Genomic DNA, 22,637 nt, shown 5'->3' with positions numbered 1-22,637 from the left:
TGTGGAAACCTGCGTACAGTACATAAATTAAAATCCACTGCTCTGCTAGCTAAACCAGCATAACCTTAATTCTCAGTCCCCTCCAGTATTTTTAAGAAGATAAAACGAGATCTGTTGTGAGGGGTAAAAAGCACGTTGGTACACTTTTAGAGCTGTACGTAAATAACTTCTGCTGATTTTTTGTGGATTATATAACTACTTGTGTGATTCAGTAACATTGCCAATATCCCATGTTGGGTAAATGATCAGGCCTGGACTGGCCGTAGCGGGCACCGGGCAATCCCTCGGTGCGCCACACGGGTGGGGGCCTATTTTGGGCCCCTGGGGGCCGATTTTGGGCCCCTGGGGCCGATTTTGTTACAGGGCCGATTCTGCAGCTATGCTGCAAAATCGGCCTTGTAACAAAATCGGCCAATAAGCCGGCCCTGGCAAAGAGCTTGGCGGCACCCCCCCAACCCCGGGGGTGGGGGGGGCCCCGAGCACTTTGCCAGGGCCGGTTTTGGTTCCCAGTCCGGCCCTGTAAATGATAAAGCAATACCAAGTACTTATGGGTAACATATGTTTTAATGTTGTTAGTGTACACTGGTATACACTGTACTGCATTTATTTAGATAAAACTGAAAATCGGTCGGTCTTACAGAGAGATAAGATTAACTCGGCAAAAAGGCATTACCACCAAAGATTCACAGGACAATAAAGGACCCTGCGGCATATTTATGGGGATTTGGTGCTGGGCAGCGCAGACAGTCACCTTGCTGCGTTTCCCTGCATCAAAGTGAAAAGGCAGGAATGTGCCGTATCCATGCATAAAGCGCATTACTATCCTTTCCCCCTGTGCTGGTGCCATTTCGGCAGCCTAGCACCAATGCAGCCACCCTTGCACCATGGAGCAAGGGTGCCTGCGTTGCATGCAGGATTGTTTTTGTGCAGGAAGTGGCACCTTCCTGCACAAAAACAATCCTGGGTGACTTTTTCCTCTTTCTATATGTGCTGCATTCTGCACACATAGAAAGAGGAAAAACAAGGAGAAATAAAGTTATTTCTCTCGTTGCACTTCTCCTGGGAGGCGTAGGTTTTGGCACTGTAAATCTGGTGATGCTTCAAAATCCATGGGTACTGCGTGGGTACACACACAAAACTCCTCCCTAGCTCAGAGTAAGGCAATGAAGCGATTTGCGCTACTTTGCCTAACTCCATATACATGAGGCCTTTCAAAGCCACTCAAAGTGGCTTTGCGTGGCCTCGTAAATATGATTTGGTGGTTTGAGTCGCTGTTGCAACACAAAAAGTGACACAACAGTGGTGAATGGGGCTCGTAAATATGCCCCTCTCTTTATATGAAGCACCAGAAGACAGTTCAGCTTGTCTTGTACGTCACATTAATAATCAATATAAACCACTAAGCTCTAAGTGCCACTATTCAGATAATTTTCAATTTCTCGTTCTCCCTCTCGGTTTACTGGGCATTCTAGCAACTAACTGTCCACAGTACATTTTTAAACTATGATGTCCTTCACTTACATGATTTGCAAAAGAAAAACTGTCAATATATGGATGGCATCTTCCCTCAACGCTCATTCCTAGAAAGTATTTTTAAACTCTTAGCTCCGTTGCTTTGAAATACATATTGCTGCATGATTGCAACTTTCACATCCACACCTTGTCAACTGGATCAATTGCGAATATAGTAATTGATTGTCATTTTATCTCGGAAGCATCTGAAATACTCTTTTTAATCAATATCTGCCCTTGGCTTACCTATCGGCACTGTGGAAGTGCATAAAAGACCATTTATCAGAAAACCTAACTCCAATCTATATTTTAGAGCACATCGATGAACCTCTAAGAAAGAAGAGAAACTGAACAAGAAAAATAAGGTAATTTATTTGCTAAAGAAAGCTATTTACATAGTCTCAGGTCCTATGCTGAACAAAATAACATGTGTTGAAGACATGCATATGGCTGCACACTTTTCATCGGAAAAAAATTAACAAATACGTACAACAAAGGAACCTATGCTTTAGAACGGCTCCCTGCCTCAACTTTCCGACATACAAGAAAAGAAAAAAACATGGGCAGAATATCTTTCCCTGTTCAAGCAACCAAACCGTGGCACTTATTACCCACACAAATAAGATCCATTGTGAAGCATTTTAACTTCCAATGATTAGTTAAGAGCTGGTTCTTCCCTCGTTGCAACAAGACCCACAACTAAACAGTGTGCCACAACAGTATTGATGGGCATGACAAACTATGCTTCTCTCAGCATAGAGATGACGGTGTCAATATATATGTGTCATTGTACATTGAACTATGTTTTGTGTTATAAGCAGATATATTTATAGAAGGAGAAAACGTGTATATGACACCATAAGATATTCGTGTGTATATAATACAATGCTATAAGTGCTGCTTCTATGTACATATAGGTGCATAAATAGAGGAGTTTATGCCTGCAGCCGAAACCTTAAGAAATGTCATGAAAAAATGTGCATACTTCACCACAAGATACATGTGCAAATCTGACCATGTAAATATGGCCGCTTCTATGCACATATGGATATTTATAAAGATTTCTCCAGCCAATAAAACCTACCAAGTGTCATGGGCATTTATGTTTCAATAAGATATTTACAGTTTTTTTGCTGTTAAAAAAACCCTCCTTTAATCCTCAAATTCCCCCTCTTTCTGACTTAGCCCAAATGTTTCTGACTACTATGAACCCCCCAAACATCTTTCTCAAACTTTCTCCTCCTTTCTTAAGCCTAATCACCCAACTAACAGGCACACATGGCCACTACTTACTAAAGAATATTGCTACTTCCCCTTTCAAATCCAATCCATCAACTATCCATACTCTAAACACTACCAGACACGCAAGAAATCAAGATCACAAACCCAACACAACTAATGCAAAAAGAAAATAACGTATTTCTAATCTACTAACTGTTAAACTCTAATCTTGCATTCCGGAGAAGCGTGCGACTCGCCGCAAAACACTTCAATGCCTCAACAGGGATAGTAAGCTCTATATAAATAACATTTACAATTTTTGAAATCACTTACAATAGCCATATAATGTACAACTGAGGGAAGATGATTTCTCATAATATATGGTTATGTGTCATCACTTCCTGTTTAAAAATAGAAAATGTGTCATAAACTCCAGATGTAATTTCTTTCAAGTTTCTCTACTCCAAAATCGCTGGTACTATATCAGCCTAAAAAACTACCCACATTTTGTGTGACTTCTTTTTAACCTCTAATGTAGCTGGTATCATTTGCCTCCAAAAGGAAACACTGATTTAATGTGCAACTCTATCGTGTGTGCTTCCAGCTCGCCAGAGTCCAGGAACTGCTGGCCTCAGACGTTGTACTCCCCCATCCATAATGTGTATTTGTAAAGTGCACGTTCACCCATAGGCATCTTAATGCTGAATAACAGATATTTATTGTTACCATACTCAATAGTACTCATTTTATCTACCTCAGATGGATGAAAGGCTGAGTGGACTCGCCGGAATTTGAACCTGTGACCATGAGGTTGAACATATGTCCCTGCTATGGATGCATTAATCCACTCAGCCCCCAGAGCCCACAAATGCCTACTCTCATGCATTGTGTACCCTTAAATGCAGTGCTGTGTTTGTCGGTGGGGACCACAGGCACTCATTTTTGGGGACTGACACTTATTTTTCCTCATCAAACATTTCCTGCGAGCTAGCAGGGCCGGACTGGCCATAGTGGGCATCAGGCGTTTGGCCGGCAGGCTGGAAGGGTGGAGGCCAATTTTGGAGTGGTGGGGGCTGGTTTAGTAGCGATGCTGCAGTATCGGACCCCAGTAACAAAAACAGCAGTGCTTGGGGCCAGTTTTGTTAAGCAGCTGTGCTTCACGCTTGCAACCCCTGTGGGTGGGGGCCGCTCCAACAAAATTGCCAGGGTTGCTTCGGGTTCCGAGTACGGTCCTGCGAGCAAGAGGTGGCGAAAACACACAAGGGGAAAGAAGGAGGAAGAGTAGGATGGAAAGCCCGTCAGAATGGATATACGCAGGTACCTGCAAGAGTGAGATAAAAGGCAGGCAGTCTCTGGCAGTGGATTAAAGAGTTCTGAGGTGGATTCCAGACTTTGAAGCCTTGGTTTTCAGTGCACCTACATTTAATAGAAGCCGGGACGGGCCTCTAAACAGGGCTTTTGGCACCGCCACTCATTATTTTGCATATTAAGCACTGCTTAAATGCCTGCTTTATGCCCCATGCAAGGACATCCCAAGAGCCTGAGAAACAGCATGAAACCTCTGCCATCTTGCCCTTATTCACTGTAAATATATGACTGATGGGTGGGTGAGTGATCTGTCAATGTACCACCAGCAGGTAAATGTATCTATTTCCTCTTTCAGTGGCCCACTAATGAAGGGATAAGCCAACCAATCAGCTTTTACCCATTCACTTGATGATGCACAGTTGATGTCCATCTTTGTTACAAATATGGCCAAGGCATTCATTGTAACATCAGAATATGACTGTAGAGAGGAAATAGTTCATTGGACTTTAGATGGGATTTGCATTGTTCATTTTTATATAGAGGCTGTCCTACACACATGTGGGGATAATAAAATGACAAACGTATTGAAGATACAAAAAATCTTTAAAAAGTAGCATGATCAAGGACTCTACATGGTTCGATTCTTAAAAGGCTCTATATACGTGGCAAAATAGTGGTTCCACACTTGTGGGATCTGACCTTCTGTAAGAAGTCTCTGATAGATTCACCAGGATGCACTTATGATGTTGTTGAGATGTCTGGCTTTGGAGGACCAATACGTATCAGGACTTCCTGAACCTGACAAAGCCCCTTACCCCGCACCCCTCTGACCGAAAGCCTGGGAAGATGTGTTGTAAATCGTCCTTGTGAGCAAATACTGTGTTGTAGGAATAGTGCCTTGTTTTCATACCATATAGTATCTCCTAGAGTAGGCCTTGAATGGTCAGAGTTAAAAAGAAAGTTTATTAAAACCATAGTCCTTGAATCTTCAGTACCATAATAACATCATACAACTTTAAACAAGATCACGAAACTTTAGAGCCAATAAACATTTTCACACAATTGCATGCAAATAAAATCTTATGGCTGGCTATTAGCGATGATTTCACTCCATATTTGATTAAAACAGTTGTTAAAAATCTCCTCCTTTAAAAGGACAACCATATAAAATATGTAAATTTGAGTATTACATGTTTATTCACAATTACATAACCAGCCAGATGTATATCAAATCTTAAGCATCACTGGGAACGCATAGAAGGGGTTTAAATCAATCCTAAATGATGGTATGGCAAGTCTAATCTCAGGATTGGGCAATGATGCTATAGATGGAATAGCTTAGACACTAGACCATGAAACCCGCACTGCTACAGTATAATTATATTTTAATAAATAATTAAAATCATGTTCTTTAGAATCATTTCCCATTTTCACCTGTAACTCCAGTTTAGATAATCTGATTGAGGAAGATAAAATGGGAGAGCCAAGTCAGAGCCTCGCTGGAATCTTCTCCGATTGCTCTCTCAGTCTTCAACTCGATTTGAATTCACTACGCAGTGCCTGATTTCTACACAAGATAGCAATTGTGTCCTCATCGCAAGTTTTCAATTTATTTAAAAAATCCGTTGTTTTATCATGGATATTAAGTACCAGGGTATTAACCCTGTTTATAACTTCATGGGCTGCACCATTGAGGATTTTGGTCAGTTTAACAAACTTTTCAAACCCTGACCCTCACCTCAGGCGTAAAAACTTCAGTATCATACAGCAATTTTGCTTGAACCATTGCTTTAAAGGCTGCTAAAGCGGGGGATACATCTGGCCCATCAAAGTCTCCATTGAATGTTTGTGTGCCTTGACTAGTCACTCAAGCTGCTGTTGAAGACTTGAGTATAATATGGGAATCTTGGCCACCGCTGTGAAAGAGTAGCTGATGTTCTAGGACAGTGAGTCAAATCTACAATACTGCTCACTAGTATGGCTTAATAAATATTTCCTGCCACAAAACCGGAGATAAATGCCTGGTTTAATACATCCTACAGATTGCCTCTAGTCCTATGCCCCCCTTGCTGTACTAGGATCACATTTTCATGGAATATATGAGTAGCATTTATTTTTCACTTTATAGATACGATAGTGAAAGATGAGACACACTGCTTGGCTCAATGGTTTGTCACTTAGTAATTTCTTGTTAGAAATGGGGTTTCTGGTTGGCTAGGGTAGGAAGCCCGCAGAACCCACCACTCCAGTCAGGGTAAGGGAGTTACACACCTAAGATCACCCTTGGTCATCCTCTTGGTAGCTTAGCTCAGCTTATCCCAGAGGCAATGTGTAAAGAGTTTGCGCAACACACACACACACACACACACACACCAGTGAAACCACAAAAGATACTCCACACAAGGTTTTATAAAATAGCACTTTGTAGTATATGTAAAACACATTTGACCACAATCACATAAATCACTTTGGCAAATAGGCAATTGTCATGACATCACATAGATCATAAAATCACTTTGCTAACCAGGCAAATGTCATAACATCACCGTTAATGCATAAAGTAAATACTTAGAGGTTGCACACGTCATAAAAAATAACATCTTGTACATAATATGCAGATCCTGAAAATGATACTCGTTATCCATTCTTTATAAGGCCTAAAATGACATAAATCATAACATCAGGGCATAAAATGCAGGTTAGGTCATACATAAATCATGGCTGCTGGGCATACCATGCCAGTTCTGGGAATGAGGGGAAAACAACATCCATCAGAACATCAGGGCATAGCTATGAAGCATGTAATGAATGAAATCCCTCATCACCAACTGTGGGCAGCACACGCTTGCAGCCTGTGGTGAGTAAAACATGCACCACCACAACACATAGGATGCAGCACACCTGCACTCCTACTACTGACACCGAGTAATTAGGGCTTCAATCATGGGGCCTAATAGCTCTTGTGTGCCTATTTCCTGCCCTATGGTAATTGACACTTTCCGCAACAACTCTACTCCCCTGTATGCTGTGGGGAATATGCTGGTCTTGGAGTTCCGAAATAGGTGGCAATGTTGGAAGAGCCCTCGGGCTTCTCTTACTGCTACTACGGTATTGCCCCCACGATCCCTGACCATGATCAACAACCAACCAGGGTCTGCCCAACAACTGCTCACAAGCTCTGTAGTCAAGTGACGATGACGGGGTGGAGGGGTGGTAACCAAATCCTGTTGATGGTGCAGGGGTCCTTTCCTGGACCGCTGCAGTCCTGTACTGGCAAGATTTGGTTGATCGGGTCCTCCGGTGAGCTCACTCCCCGTTTGGAGGAAGCGCGCACTTGGCGCGTCATTCGTTGTCAACTCAGCAAGGCACGGCTGTGCGCCTCGTGGTGATGGCCGCGAAGGGTGAACCCCTGTCACATTAACAAAGTAGAAAGGTGTGGCACAAGGACACTCAACCCAGAGCCTTCTGTGGAGCGGCTCTGCAGCACACAGCGCAGCCTCATCCAGGAAGAAGGAGGCCACCGCCAACTGCCGCTGCACTAATCTCCAGTCACTCCTCACCACCGGGGGAAGTATTGTATGGCTTTTCCAATGTTGATTTTTCAGCCACAAGCAGAAAACGTGCTATGAAGGAAGATGAGGCGCTCACATTGTGCTAGTACATGAAAGCCTTAAAGTGCTCCCTATGCGCTAGTTTTGAGCACAATGCAAAACAAAAAGGGGGGGATCTCACTGGATCCACAGAAGCCCTAGGCTTTCAAATAAACAGGGGTGGGGGCAGCAGACAAGCAGCCCCTGGAGAACACCGGGAAGTACTCAGGGTCAGTAGGCAGGCAGGCCAGCACACAGAGTCACTTGGCAGATTAGCAGTCCGTTCAGCAACTTAGCAGGCAGTAGGTTAGACCTACAGAGCAAGTAGTCCAAAATAGCATTCCCTCCTGGCAGCACAGCAGACCTTTGGTGCAGAGTCTAGAGCCAGCAGCATCTGATTACAAGTCCCACACACTGATTAAAATCATGGGGTCACAGCCCATGCACTTATACTCACAAAGTCTTTGTTCTGGGGTACTAAAAACAAACTTTAGAATTGCACAACACCCCCATTCACCCACAGCCCTGGATCCAAACACACTACAGGGGGGCGGGAACAACATTGTGAAAGGCAGCCACAGCCTTATTCAGGTGCTGGTGACAACCACTCCCACCACTCTAAATACAGACCGGGTTGATTCTGCCTGGCTATGAATCACCCAGGAAAGGCAGGACACACCTCAACCCCCTTGTGACTGTATAAAGCGAATGCACAAAACAGACCCTGTCAGTCTAAACCAGATGTTGATTAGAGTAGGGCTGCAAAGCACAAAGAGTCACAAGCGCACAGAAATGCCCACTTCTAAAAGTGGCGTTTCAAAAATAGCACTAAAAAATTCACTTTCACCAGCATGCAGGATTTATCACCACCATTCCAAACATACCAAACATAGCCACGCTACCCCTTTCATAAAATGTTTTACTAATGAAACACATATCAAGGAATTCCCAATGCAAATCTATGAGAGGAGCAGCCTCACCGCAGTGAGAAGCCAAATAGGCTGTTTGTCACTACCAGGACATGCCAGACAACAAAGGCTCATGTCCTCCCGTTTACCTAAACAGCACCCTGACCATAGGGCTACCTAGGACCTATTCTAAGGGTGACCTAATGTAGTAAAAGGGGAGTTTCTGACATGGCAAACACTTTATATGCCATCTCACTGTGGCACTAAACTGCGTATGCAGGCCCTGCAGAGGCAGATGCCTGAGACCGGTTTGAAAGGCTGCTTCTGAGGGTGGGGCAAGGAGCACTGCAGGCACACTAGTAGCCTTTAATTTGCAGGCCCTGCGTATACAGGATACCACTGCACAAGGGACTTACAGGTAAATTAAATATGCCGCACAGGTGTAGACCAATATTACCAAGTCTACAGGAGAGAGCACATGCACTTTAGCACTGATCAGCAGTGGTAAAGTGCCCAGAGTCATAAAACCAACAAAAAGAGGTCATAAGAAATACAGGAAGAAAGCAAAACATTCTGGGATAACCCTGCAAAAAGGGCCAGGTCCAACACTTGTAATACGCCGGGAAATTTCAGTGCCCAAGCTCAGTATTGTATAGTGTTAATATCCAATTTATTCTATAACCACAGCCACTCGTCTCCCACAACACCCTCATCAGCAAGGGTCTACAAAATAGGCATACAGCAAGATGCCCTCAAGTTGATCGCCTCCTTCCTTACAAAAAAACAGAGCATCTGACTACCTCCCTTCACCTCCACACCCACAGACATCATATGCGGCGTTCCACATGGATCATCCCTCAGCCACACCCTGTTCAACATCTAAATGACCCCCCTCATAGAACGTCGTCAGATCCCATGGACTCTAACATAATCTCCTACACAGACAACACTCAAATGATCCTGTCACTCACTGAGGATCCCTTCAAAGCCAAACCCAACTTCTGCAATGCCATGACAAACATAGCCAAATGGATGAGAGACAACTGCTTCCAACTCGAGTCCGCCAAAACTGAAGTACTGATCTTTGGGAAGAAAACCTCAGGGACCATAGCTGGTGGCCTGCAGAACTCTGACCTACACTCACACTGATCAACCATGCACGTAACCTCAGCATCATTCTTGGTAACCAATTTACCATGTAAAGACAAGTTAGCACAGTCGCCTCCTTTTGCTTTCACACAGTCTGCATGCTCCACAGAATCTTCAGTTGGATCCAACCAACACCAAAAAGACCGTCACTCAGGCCCTAATCACCTGCCACCCCAACTACGGCAATGCCCTCTATGCCTGCATCTCCACCCAGGTCCTGAGAAGACTCCAGATCATGCAGAACTTTGCAGCAAGACTCACCCTGGACCTCCCCAAACAAACCCACATCGCTCCCAACCTGAGAGACCTCCACTGGCTCCCCATCCAGAAGAGATGCCAGTTCAGGATTCTCACGCACATCTACCAAGCCTTCGAGGACCTAGAACCTACCTTCATCAACCATCGACTGTACTTCCACCAACCCTCTTGACACCTGTGCTCCTCATTCCCCCTCGCCCACACCCCCTGAATCCATTGCAGCCACACTGGTGGCCCATCCTTCTCCTACCTCGCTGCCAAGACCTCAAGCTCTGTATTGCCCCCTTGCTGGCAGCCTTCAGAAAGAGACTCAAGACCTGGCTCTTCAATGGAGACACAGCGCCCAAATACCCCTAGAGGGGACAGTGTGGCGCTTTACAAATGCTGCTAGGTTTAGACTGATTTGATTCTCTGGCCCAGCATTTTCTGCAAATAACAAAATAATATTGTCACAAATTATGCTTCATAGAGCCACATAATTTGCCACTTTTTGCTGCATACTTTTAGTAACATGTCACATAATTTGGCCTTCCATTTTCTCCTACTTTCAATGGCCCTATCTGCAAAACAGTAATACTGTGGTTATTCCGCTTCTCTGGTTCCATAAGATTTGGCTAACATGGGATCTGTGTCAAAAGGAGGCAAGGACATATACTTGGGTCCACACAATGAGTTGGTGAACTGGGAATTTAGTGTTCAAGCTTCCTGATTACATAAGCAATTACTTACTTATTTATCAGCAAATATTGTTAAGCACAGAGCAGACAAATTCATTCATTACAATGTTACTTAGCAACATATTTTAATTTCATTGTCAATTCTCAGACCTAACATTTAATGGGAATCATAGGTGATAATATTTATACATTAAATAAATGGCTGTAAATGTGTGTCCTATTACGCAAATACATTTTTCAAAGGAATGAAAGAATGAATGAAGAGAATTAGCTTTGTTAAGATTTAATGTTCTAATTAACACCATAATAAAGTTCTGCACAACCAATATACTACACAAGGAGCTTTACTAAGTATGGCCTTTTAATTCCAATGAAGCCAGTAATGTGAGATACTACCTCCAAATTCCATGGGAACTCCACAATCCATGGACATTTTATGCTTAGACCTCACATGCTGGAGTCTCAGGGTATAATAGTGAGGGAAAATTATGAAGTACTGGGGATACTGTGACAGGAGTTACCTGTTGGCCAAGTAATATCTCTTTTCTAAGGGATCCCACAGGCTATAACTCATTATCTGCCTGTATTTCACCCCCCACTAAAATACCTGTACCTGTATCAGTAAATCTGGTTGGGATAATTACTAGCCATCTGTATGTGGTGCTCATAATGAGGTTCACAGTGTCTATGCTAGCTTTAAGGTACTCACCTTTAAACTCATGGCATTAAAAACATGCAAATTCTATGCATATAATTAATTAAATTCAAATAGAACTATTCTTGTTCCATGACTTTTGTGGTGAGACTTTTATGCACATGATCATGTGACCTCATATTTTCAATTAGCATTACAATTTTTACAAAGAATGCCTTGAGTGCTGATAAATCTCTAAAACGGCTTTTCATAAAATGGAGGCATTAATACGCATCAATTCATCTTGCACCCTAGAAGGCAAGTCACATAAATACATTTGGCAAATGAGTCCGACCCGAGTCGACAAAATGGCGGCAGTGCATGGATACTGAATAATGCAGAAACTATCATTCCTAAATTTAAGGTTAAGCAATGCAAATTACCATATGTCCTAGAATTTCAAGTATCCAATAAATGTGATATATTTCTTGTATGCACCTTGCATGTGCTGTCTTTTTAAAAATGAAAAGTAGAAATGCAAATTTAGAAATACAGTTCTAAGCCAGACACTATCATGTTAAACTGAATTGGCGCCGGGAAACCCTTTGTGGGTATCTGTGCGCATTACAAGTGCAAAAAATAAAATAAATAAATAATAAATAATCACTGTCCTTGCTGATTTAACATGCTTTGCTCAATACATTTTATCAAACATGATATATCCTGTTAGATATGTTTGTATGGTGTGCCTCTGCCACGTTACAAGTTCCCCATTAACTCTGCGGGCGATAACAGAGAGGGATTGACAATATCAGCTGGTATCTCCCATGAATTAGCGGGGATTATGAGTTACATTTCCTGGAATGGAGAATAAATTGACAGACTAGGAATTACTGAATCCTTTAACATATCCTTTACCGAATTCGGGGAGTAAAATGCAGATATTTACCACCCGTTCTCTGTTGTGGTAAATAGCTGTGGGTCGAGGAGGGGGCAGGAGAGTTGGAGGTGTTGTACAATGGCCTGGACAGATGTCTTGGTGGGGTGAGGAAACTCTGTACTCTCAGGGGAGACCACTGACAATTTACCCAAGTGTGCTGGAGTGCACACAAGGGAGCAGGGATGTGCCTCACCCTGTGGCTCCTGTCAGTCTACAAGCCACAGTTTTTCTGGGTGTCGATCTGTACCAAGGAAAAACAGGTATGGTTTTCCGGTCCTGGTCTTTCATGTCTATAAGCAATGGTTATGGTGTTATGAGGACCTTAGTGCCTGAAGGCAATTTGTGTGCATGGACTCACTTTCCCTAGCAGTCTGCAGTGTGAGGTCTGGTATGTACCAGGGCTGTCTGAGGGTATTTTCCTGCTTGAATCTGTAAGGTTCATTGACATGACTGCGGGGTTGTGGGCGGTGAGATTTCCAGAACTCATTGCTCCATTTTTGCTTGACGCTGCCAACTTTACTATTGTGGGTGACCTAAATATTCACTTTCACTTTAACAATCCCATTTGTAAGATTGGATCTGCCTTGATTGCTGATCTACAAGCCATGCTGATCTAGAGCTGCATGCAAACATGCAACTCCTTTTGCCCAAATCCCGAATCAAAGCAGTGTTTGCTATGACATGGCTGGAGCCGTGCTCCTGTCCTGTACACAGCAAACTGATTCAGAAAAGGGGGTGGTGATGGACAGAGTATCTGAATTAAGCAGAACACTCCTACCCAGTCAACAAATCAGGGCTTGATCCATCACCGTTTTTTAGCTCACTGCACCATCCCAGTTCAGAACCTGGCTACATGCAAATTAGTCTGTCCCTGGCCTAGTGCATCATGGGAACAGGGCAGACCAAACTACCAAGCCAATTCTTTACTGGAAAGGAAACAAGCTTCCGGGGACCGGTTTCTGGCATTTCAGCCGTCGTCGGCCCGGCTTGCTTGAATCCTGATGGTGCAGTGAGCAAGGGACTCACATCTGAGCATACCCTGCCTCGCTTATGGTGGCCAAAACGATTCAGAAAAGGGGGTGGTGATGGACAGAGCATCTGAATTAAGCAGAACACTCCTACCCAGTCAACAGATCAGGGCTTGATCCATCACCGTTTTTTAGCTCACTGCACCATCCCAGTTCAGAACCTGGCTACATGCAAATTAGTCTGTCCCTGGCCCAGTGCATCATGGGAACAGGGCAGACCAAACTACCAAGCCAATTCTTTACTGGAAAGGAAACAAGCTTCCGGGGACCGGTTTCTGGCAGTTCAGCCGTCGTCGGCCCGGCTTGCTTGAATCCTGATGGTGCAATGTCCTGGGGGTGGGCACCCCAGGACATTGCTGGAGCCAGCCTGGGGGATGGTGGTCCCCAGGGCAAGGGATGGCCCCAGGAGGAGGACAGCGCAGACCCCTTATCTTGTTTTTTCACCTTTTTTCTCGTGACTTGGTTCTACCAAATCAGAAGATGGCTGAAAACACTTCTTGGTTTTAAGTGTTGCCAACCAGTCGGAGACAAGCTTGTGATCGGGAGGGTTCGTGGATCCACCTCGGTCACAAGATATCAATATTTTAAATTTTTTTAATTTTTCAGAAATTACTTATTTAAAGCAAAGGGTGCACTCGGAACCAAGAGCTACCACTCTGCCAAATTTGGTGTAATTCCGTTCAGCAGTTCAGGCTGTAGCTGCGACAAAAGTTTCCTATGGAAATTAACATGGAGAAAACACGTTTTGGGACCCCCTTTTTCTCACCACTACTTGACAAATCACCCTGAAACTTTCAAGTCAGGAGCTGACGGAGCACTCCATTAGTTTTTAAAATGTTGCGAAGATTCGTCAAAGATATTGACAAATGCTTTCCCTATGAAAGCTAGGTACTAACTATAACTACCTACTGGCGACCGTAGGTAATATATATATATATATATATATATTTACTGACGAAGGCATACCGCCGAAACACGTCTGTTCTTTAATTTCTTGTGTGCAAAATAAATCCGACCTGGATTTTAACCCCCCGTGAGTGCTAATCATTTTTCTTGGAGCTCAACATATATATATATATATATATATATATATATATATATATATATATATATATATATATATATATATCTCTCCAATCCGTTTTTCTGCCGAGGCAGAATGTCCCACGCACTCCCAGCTTCAAGCAAAGATGACCAAAAGTCCGATCAAATTTTTGTTATTTTATTCTGTAACAGCTCGTATCCAGCAAACTGCTCAACGCGTTTCGCGGCACCACGCCGCTTTCTCACGAGGCTTAAATGTTACATCTACTATTATTCAAATCGTGTTTAAATAAAGTGTGACAATACAAAAAAAGGGGAAAGGGAATTATTTCCGGCTACAGGAAGTCACCTGATCTAAGTGATTTCCTTCTCAAACCCGCTAGGCATTATGGTATATGTAGTGCAACCTGTGATTTCATTATTTTCAAGATCGATGTCGTTTCTAGTTTGTATATATCATTAGTGTATCTAATCAGCTACAGAGGCATCCTCTCAATGGTCATCATTCTGTTATTTATCACCTGCTTATTCCCTCCAGTGGGTCTGTGTATTTGCGTTTTTAGCCACTCGGGTCATTATGCACCTCTCACTATTTCCCTCCAGTGGGTCTTAAAATACTTCAAGAGGTGTGCATCAGTCTGTTACTGTTACTAATGTCCCTAGATGTAGTGTGATACTATTGTAGCTTAGAATGTGCACAATGCTATGATTACGACTAGCGGTATTTAAATTCTAACAGTTAATGTGCAGTGAAAAAACTATAACAGAAATTACAAAAGGTGTCTAATACATTTTCGAGGGCAGGAATTCTCTTTAAGTCTTAAAAAATGTATATACATATTTAGGGTACATTTAAAGGAACGACTATGGGCTAGAGGTGGTAATGGAGTTCCTCATCCTGGTTAAGACCGTGAGGGGTTGAAGTTCGAAAATTCAAAATGTGCTTTGATTCTTTCCGTCTTAAAGTCCTTTCGCGGTCACCACCACGTGGGTGGCTTGCCACTGTTTCAATGGCATAGAACTTCATTTCCTTCCAGTTACTGTTATGTTCTTTCTCCATATGTCTGGAAATAGCATTGCTTCGATCACAATTCACTGTTGCCCTGACATACTCAAGAATTCGTTTTTTTAGTTCGCACTTTGTGCTGCCCACATATTTTAGTGCGCACGGGCTTTCTATTATGTAGACAGCATATTGGCTCTTGCAATTGATCAATGGTTGTATCTTCCAAGTTCTTTTGTTTGCCATCTGAATTTCTTTCTTGTTGATGGCAATTGCGCACACCTTACAGCCTGAGCATTTAAAAAACCCTTTTGGTTTTATCCATGAGTCTGTTTTTTTTGGTATCTGGAAGTGGCTGTGGACCAATTTATCCTGCAAGTTTTTGGCTCTTTTATAGGTCACCTGTGGATGATCCCCTACAATTTTGGCTATAGTGTTATCCATATGTAGGATGTGCCAATTCTTTCTTAGGATGCGCATGACTTGTTTGTTACTTGTAGAAAAAGTTGTTATTAGTCTTATTTTCTTGTCTTCCTCCACTCTTGGGGCCTTTTCTTTAATTAACTCAGTTCTGTTTTTGGATTCAGTTCTCAGCAGGGCTGTGTCGATTATGACTTGATTGTACATTCTCTTTTTGAATCTTTTTGCAGCATTTTGTCCATGCTTTACCCATTCTTCATTGCTTGAGCATATCCGTTTAATTGGGAGGAATTCCCCATAGGGGATGTTTTTAATCAAGCTTGTTTGGTGGAAGCTCTGTGCATGGAGTACACAGTTTGGTGCCGTCACCTTGCGGTGTAATGTCGTGTGTACCTGGTTGTTTTCTATGTATATCTCTGTGTCAAGAAACACCACTCTTGTTTCACTGATAACATACGTAAACTTTAGGTTGTAATCCGAACTGTTCAATATATTGAAGTATTCCATAAATTCTTCATTTGTGCCTTCCCAGACCAATAGCAGGTCATCGATGTATCGTAGCCAAGTTATTGTCTTGTTTTGAAATCGTTCATTCTCACTTTTCCAAGCCCATTCTTGTTCCCAGAGACCCATGGTTAGGCAGGCGTATGATGGACTAAAAGAAAAGCCCATCGCCGTCCCTTTTACTTGTTTGTAGATTTGGTCTCCAAACATAAAGGCATTCTGTACCAAACACAGCTTGATCATCTCCAACAACATTTTGTTGTGGTTTGTATACTGTATGTCGCGCTCAGCCAGATAGTGTTTTCAAGCTCTTAAGCCGATGTCATTTTGTATATTCGAATACAGCGAGACCACAACCGTTGTGATCAATTTGTATGTGGATTGCCACGGGGTTTCCTGAAGATGTCTTAATAGATCTCCCGTATCTTGGAGATAAGAGGTCAAGCCTTTTACATAAGGCAACAGGAAAATGTCTAGAAAATTGGCCATGGGCTCCAGGAGTGACTCTTAGGACGAGATTATTGGCCTCCCTGGTGGTTTCGTGGGGTGTTTATGTACCTTTGGCAGGAAGTATATGGTCGCTAATTTGGGATGTGTGGTTTTCAGATATTTGACTTCATCATCGTTCAGAAGATTGTTGGTTAGCCAACCATCTAGTTTGGCATCTAATTCCTCTTTCCATTTTGCTGTTGGATTGCTCTGGAGTTTTGCATAATATTCCTTGTTTTTAAGTTGGGAATATGCTTCCTTCATGTAAGCGTCTTTATCCAGAATGACAACATTGCCACCTTTGTCCGCCATTTTTATGTCTATGGTAATGTCTTTTTGTAAGTTATTCAAAGCTTGTCGTTCACTGTTTGGGAGATTATTCTTCATTTTAGATTTTGGTATGTTGTATAAATCCTTAATTACACATTCATGAAAGGCATCGATTTTGTTGCCCGGGGGTAGTTGGGGATAACATTTTGATGATGGTCGCATTTTGCTACATCCTGCCCCTGTTTGTGTACAATATGTCTCAATATTTCTTGTTGCAAATTGAGGATCTTCATTTAATTCCATGAGTGTAACAAAGCCTTCCGCTTGTCTGGATGGTAAAGTCATTTCTGATTGTTGGATGTGGCGTTCAAATTTCGCCATTTTTGAGTTCTCAGTGAACAGTTTTGCCAACTTGATTTTTCTCACGAATTTATAAAGATCAATTTGTGTCTCTGCTAGATCAATTTCATTTGTTGGACAAAAATGTAAACCTCTTTTCAAGATATTTATTTCCCATTCCGTGAGCTTCTTTTTGGACAGATTTATTATCTCCAATTCCTTATCCGTATCAATACTCCCGGTTTCAGGATCTGGGTCTTTATTTGTCATTAATTCCATTTCTGCCGCATACTCCGGGTCATTGTTCCCACTCGACCCTCTCCAAAACTCTTGCTTACACCTCCGCTTTCTGACATATCCTCGGCCTCTTCCTCGGCCTCTTTGTGCTGGGGTGGTCCCATTTTTTCCCAGTTCTTCTGTTGTAGTGCGAGTTTCATCTCGTCTAAAAAAGAAATCTTAGCTCTTTGTTCCCTTTGGTTTCCTTCCTCGCTGCTTAGGCTGGCATCTGTTGATGTTAAGGATGAAAGACTCCCATTATCAGCACCGAGGTTTAGACTGTCATCATTTTTAAACCGGTCAAATTTTCGTGCGTAGGTGAATATGCGGCTTTCCTGGTAATCTTCTTTGTCCCTTTGGAATTTATTCTGTTTACGGGATTTAACTGTCTCCTCATGTTTGTTAATGTAGTGTTCAAGTTCCTCTTTGAATTTTTTGAGGTCTGTGTCCATATCAGCTGTTGCTAGCTCTTTCTCCAAATCTTTCAGTTGTTTTGTAATTCGTTCCAATGATATCTCAATGTGCTTGACTAAGATTTCCATCAATCCTAATGAAGATTTGAGGATATATTCTCCCCATTCACTCAGCAAATCGTTACTTGTATCCTGGTGGTTGGGCATCAAGTTGATTCTCAATCCTCGGGGTACCCTTTTGACATCCAGATATTTTTTTAGGGCAGCCACCTCCCACCACTTATTAATTTCTTTTTTTGATAATTTTTCCCATGTTTTTAATTTATTTTTTACATCTTTTTCTCTAGTCCCAGTTATATATACATAACTTGGACATTTGATGCACTGAATAAACATCATTAAGCAACATATATTGTGATCAAGACTGTGGAGACAGTCGAAATGCGTCATGGCGGCATGCTGAGCAACAATATGCACAAATAAAGGCACCTTTGTTTGACACCAAATTGGGTTCCATTCTTCGTCATTTTCAAGTTGACTAATAATTGGTGGCGCTGTCCAAGCATCTGGCGAGTTCCTGTTCACCTTCCTTGCTGCACCCGCCTGAGAAGAGTGAACGGCGCGTTGATGGGAAAGAGCGTCGCAGATGTACTGCATTTCGCCGAGAACCGCCACGCAACGAGATGTAACGAGCCCAGAGATAGCGAGCATCCAGCTTGTGGGGAGATGATCATACACTTCTCCCTTGCTCCAACACCATCATGCTGCCTGGCTGGCGAGGGGTCTCCAGAACAGGGCCGTTGCACGACTAATGAAAACTTTGAACTTGTACACTATATGTGAGTAGGCATCACTTGCAGGACTATAAGTACCACAAGGCACTGCGCCCATCCAGGGACGTGCCACGAACATAAAAGAAGGGTATTTCCTGCTACTACCCTGCAATCCAATTCATCCTCCTCTGAAGAAGAAGGCAGCCGCCTTCGAAACGCGTCAGGATATAAGACGAAGCAGGACAATTATCATGAACCTTGTTCCCGGTTTTCTAGCTATTTAGCGACCTGTCGTGAATAAAGCCTTGCCTGGAAGCCCCGTGAGTGTGGTTGGTGTTTTACACTTGAGCTCTCATATATATATATATATATCCAATCCTGGTTAAGCAATATTCAAAACAGGCACCGAATCCGTGGGTTTCAAGATTAAAAGAAATGTATTAAAAAAACGACCAGACGCGTTTCGGCGGACAGGTCGGACTTGTTCACTACTATATATATATATATAATTAATATACCATTAATATGTAATAACATGTAATATGTATAATAAATATACATATCATATAGCAAGCGAGAGAGAGAAAAGTGAGAGAGATAAACAGAGAGGAGCAGATACAGCAGTAGAGACGGATGATTGGGAAGTGCAGACAATATAGTGAGAGAGGAGAGAGTAGGGAGTAAGGAGAAAAGAGAGAGAGCAAGAGAGCAAGAGAGAGAAACAAAGAATCAATGGAAAGATACAAGAAGAAAAATCAGCAAAACCAATGGTGATGGTGCCTGCAGGTCTGTCTAAGTAGAGATGTCCTCTCACTAGGTCAAACAAACTGAGTCAATGCTCGCCAATTTTCTGGAGCACTAGGGAAAATGAACACTATTCTACTCTGTTAATGTTACCAAACTGATTGATACATTGCAAGTGATACATCAAATTTTTTAAAGGCTGAGTCAGCCCTGCGATGATTGAAACCTGAAGTGTGCAGGGTACCAGCAGGTGTCTGCTGGAGAACTCAGTCCACAGAGCTCTGAGAGCAGCTTCATCAAGAATATGAAATGAAAATGCCATATTATTCTTTGAGGTCTGACGTTTACCGCAGTCTTTGAACATTGTTTTCAATGCATGAAGCAGAAGGTATTATTTGAATCAGTATGCTCGCTTCTTTTGGCATTGAATGCCATTGAATAATTCAGTCAGAACAACGTGCACCAATCACATCTGCTTAACATGCAGAGTACACCAATTACATAACTGATGTGTTTTTAATGAGTGTATACATATATGTTCATATATATTGTTACCAACGGTAATGCCTGCAGACACTACATAGGCCATCAATACAAGCAGTGGAATTTCACCGAGAACAATGGCTCTGGATGAAATTCCACCATCCACATTTACAGGAGTCACCAGGCCCAGAATTATCAGGTCCATGAATTCCAGACCTGCTATTCTGGCCTGGAGACCCAGGACTTATCAGATGCTGCAAGGGCAGGGACTGGAGATGTGGGCAGCAACACAGTCTTGCCCCTGCCCGACCTCTGTAGCAACACAGAGGGAGACAAAGTCCCCCCCCCTTACAGCCAGAAGCCTTCCCTGGCACCCTTGCACCCTTCCAGCATAGCATTCCCCAACTCACCTCCAGATGACACTTTTCGTCTCATCAGAGCAGGTAGAAAATGGCAGTACTTTTCTCCCTGGAAGTGGGGTAAAAGCTCAGTAAAGGACCCAGACAAATATCTGAGCAGAGGTACTCAATGAACTACAACAGAAAGACATTGCTTTGCTTTGAGTCCTAACTACCTACTGCATGAAGGTTTGCCACCTTAGTCTCAAAAGGCAATCGCTACAGCAATAATCAAAGTACATCATCGTCCCCACTTCTTAACGACAGCTACATGTCAATGGAATGTTGTAACCAGCTAAATATAAAGACGAAAAGGGATCCACCATCAGTACTGAAAAAAAATATTGATCTTTGTATTGAATGTTTTCCAAATTGTTCGATTCTCTTCTTTATTGCAAATCCACGATACTGGTAAAAGCACATAAATCAGCCCAGCCAACACATTTTGTCCTACACAAGAGGGACTTCTGGGTCGAAAACGTAGATATATACAATCATTCAAACCTATCCCCATTAGAATCAAAAAATGATATATACATTGGGAATAAAAAACACAATAGGATTTTTCCATATATTCCCCATCCCACGTATTTCTCAATCCTTTCTATCAAATAAACACGGTGAGTCCCTTTATGCCGTTCCCTTTGCCCTCTTCCCAACAGAAATGCAGGAAAGTCCAATTCACTCATTGAAACACTTGATTCAGTCTCAAACTATTCACATAAAAAATGCTTTTTATTATCATCTGCTTGAGATGGCCACAAAAGTACCATTGTCTTCGCCCTGTTCACAATTCCAACTGTAAGAATGAAGCTGATAGCCTCAGATTCAACACTTTGCCTAATAATTTCAATTAATTCTTTAAATGTCCCTCTTCATTCTCAACTTCTGGAGAGCCAGCAGCACCGTTGTCTTCATATCATCCAAACGTCGGTAAGTCAATAAGTCAATCCAAAAATATTAAACTGCGTTAATGGTTCAGTGTTAAAGTGATCAATAACCCCAGTTAATTTTTCTCACAATCAAAATGCAAAATAAGAACTAACTGCTCCAGAATTCAAGCAGCAACTTACTAAATTCTCGAAGCACTGATCCCAGCCACTCTCATAGTAAAGTATTCCTCAACTCGAAGTCTCCCATCTTCAAATTCACATTCCTACTACAACACAAAGTACAACCAATGTCCTTGAACTGAGACAACTAATCCTCTCCATTTGACATGCCACCCAACCTGATCCTGCCACCAGTTACAAGGTGCCATACTACCTGTCAATCAATGACCCATTATGGCACGGTTATTCACATGTGTAAACTAGAATATATGGCTGCATGTCTCACACGTGTCCCAGTTCAAGCAGCAGGTTCCCTATCTGTACACACTACTAAATTCACCCACACTATACAAAATGCCTGCTAAACCATACACTTCATAACCACAACCAATGGAACAAACTTCACCATAAGTACATTGTTTGCTGGGAAAGTCATAAACGTAACCTTTCTAATGCAATCCAACCCAGAACAACAAACCGTATCCATGACTTTTTCCTCTAGCACTCTACAATACCTGAATGTATGTTCCCCGAATGTCTGGCTGTGGATTCTCTCAAGCATAAAGCAAAGAGCTTGGCTCAAGTAACCTCTACCCTTAAATCTCGCACTCAGGGAAGTAGTTTATCCATTTCCGGTTCAACCTCTGCTCTGTTTTACTGTTTTGAACTGAACTCCATATCACATGCTTATCCCACTTGTGTCCCATTGTGCCCATCACTTTAAACTGAATCATGAGTGCCATAGTGGAAAGGGCAGACTCCACTCTACTGAGACCTATATGCTCCTGGTAACACCTATTTCTTCCACATATCCCATCCTCACAGTACTCTGCATTGTGCACTGTAATCATGGGAAGCCACAATTTAGGGTATCGATAAAAAATATATATAAAAACCCTCAATTGCTGTGATGATTTTCCATATATATCTGCATTGCCGGTATCATGCAACTTAGAAGCAGCAACCAGCCAACATATCGAGATAGAAATATGAATGCACGTATTAGCTCATCCATTTACTGAGATGCAATATTCCACCAACCATTTTCAGGTTAACAGTGACTTTTCCTCTGGACTACATAAAGCTTTCTTGCACTCGCAAGTCGGATGCTTCAAATTTTTTTTAAACAATTTTTAGAGTGCCATATTGCAGGAGGAAAGCCACACTGCACCATGGCCGTAACTACAAGCAGTCTCGTCCATTT

This window comes from Lissotriton helveticus, chromosome 5_1 (genome assembly GCF_964261635.1).
Source record: "Lissotriton helveticus chromosome 5_1, aLisHel1.1, whole genome shotgun sequence".
NCBI classification, from domain to species: domain Eukaryota; kingdom Metazoa; phylum Chordata; class Amphibia; order Caudata; family Salamandridae; genus Lissotriton; species Lissotriton helveticus.
This window is presented reverse-complemented; position numbering follows the sequence as displayed.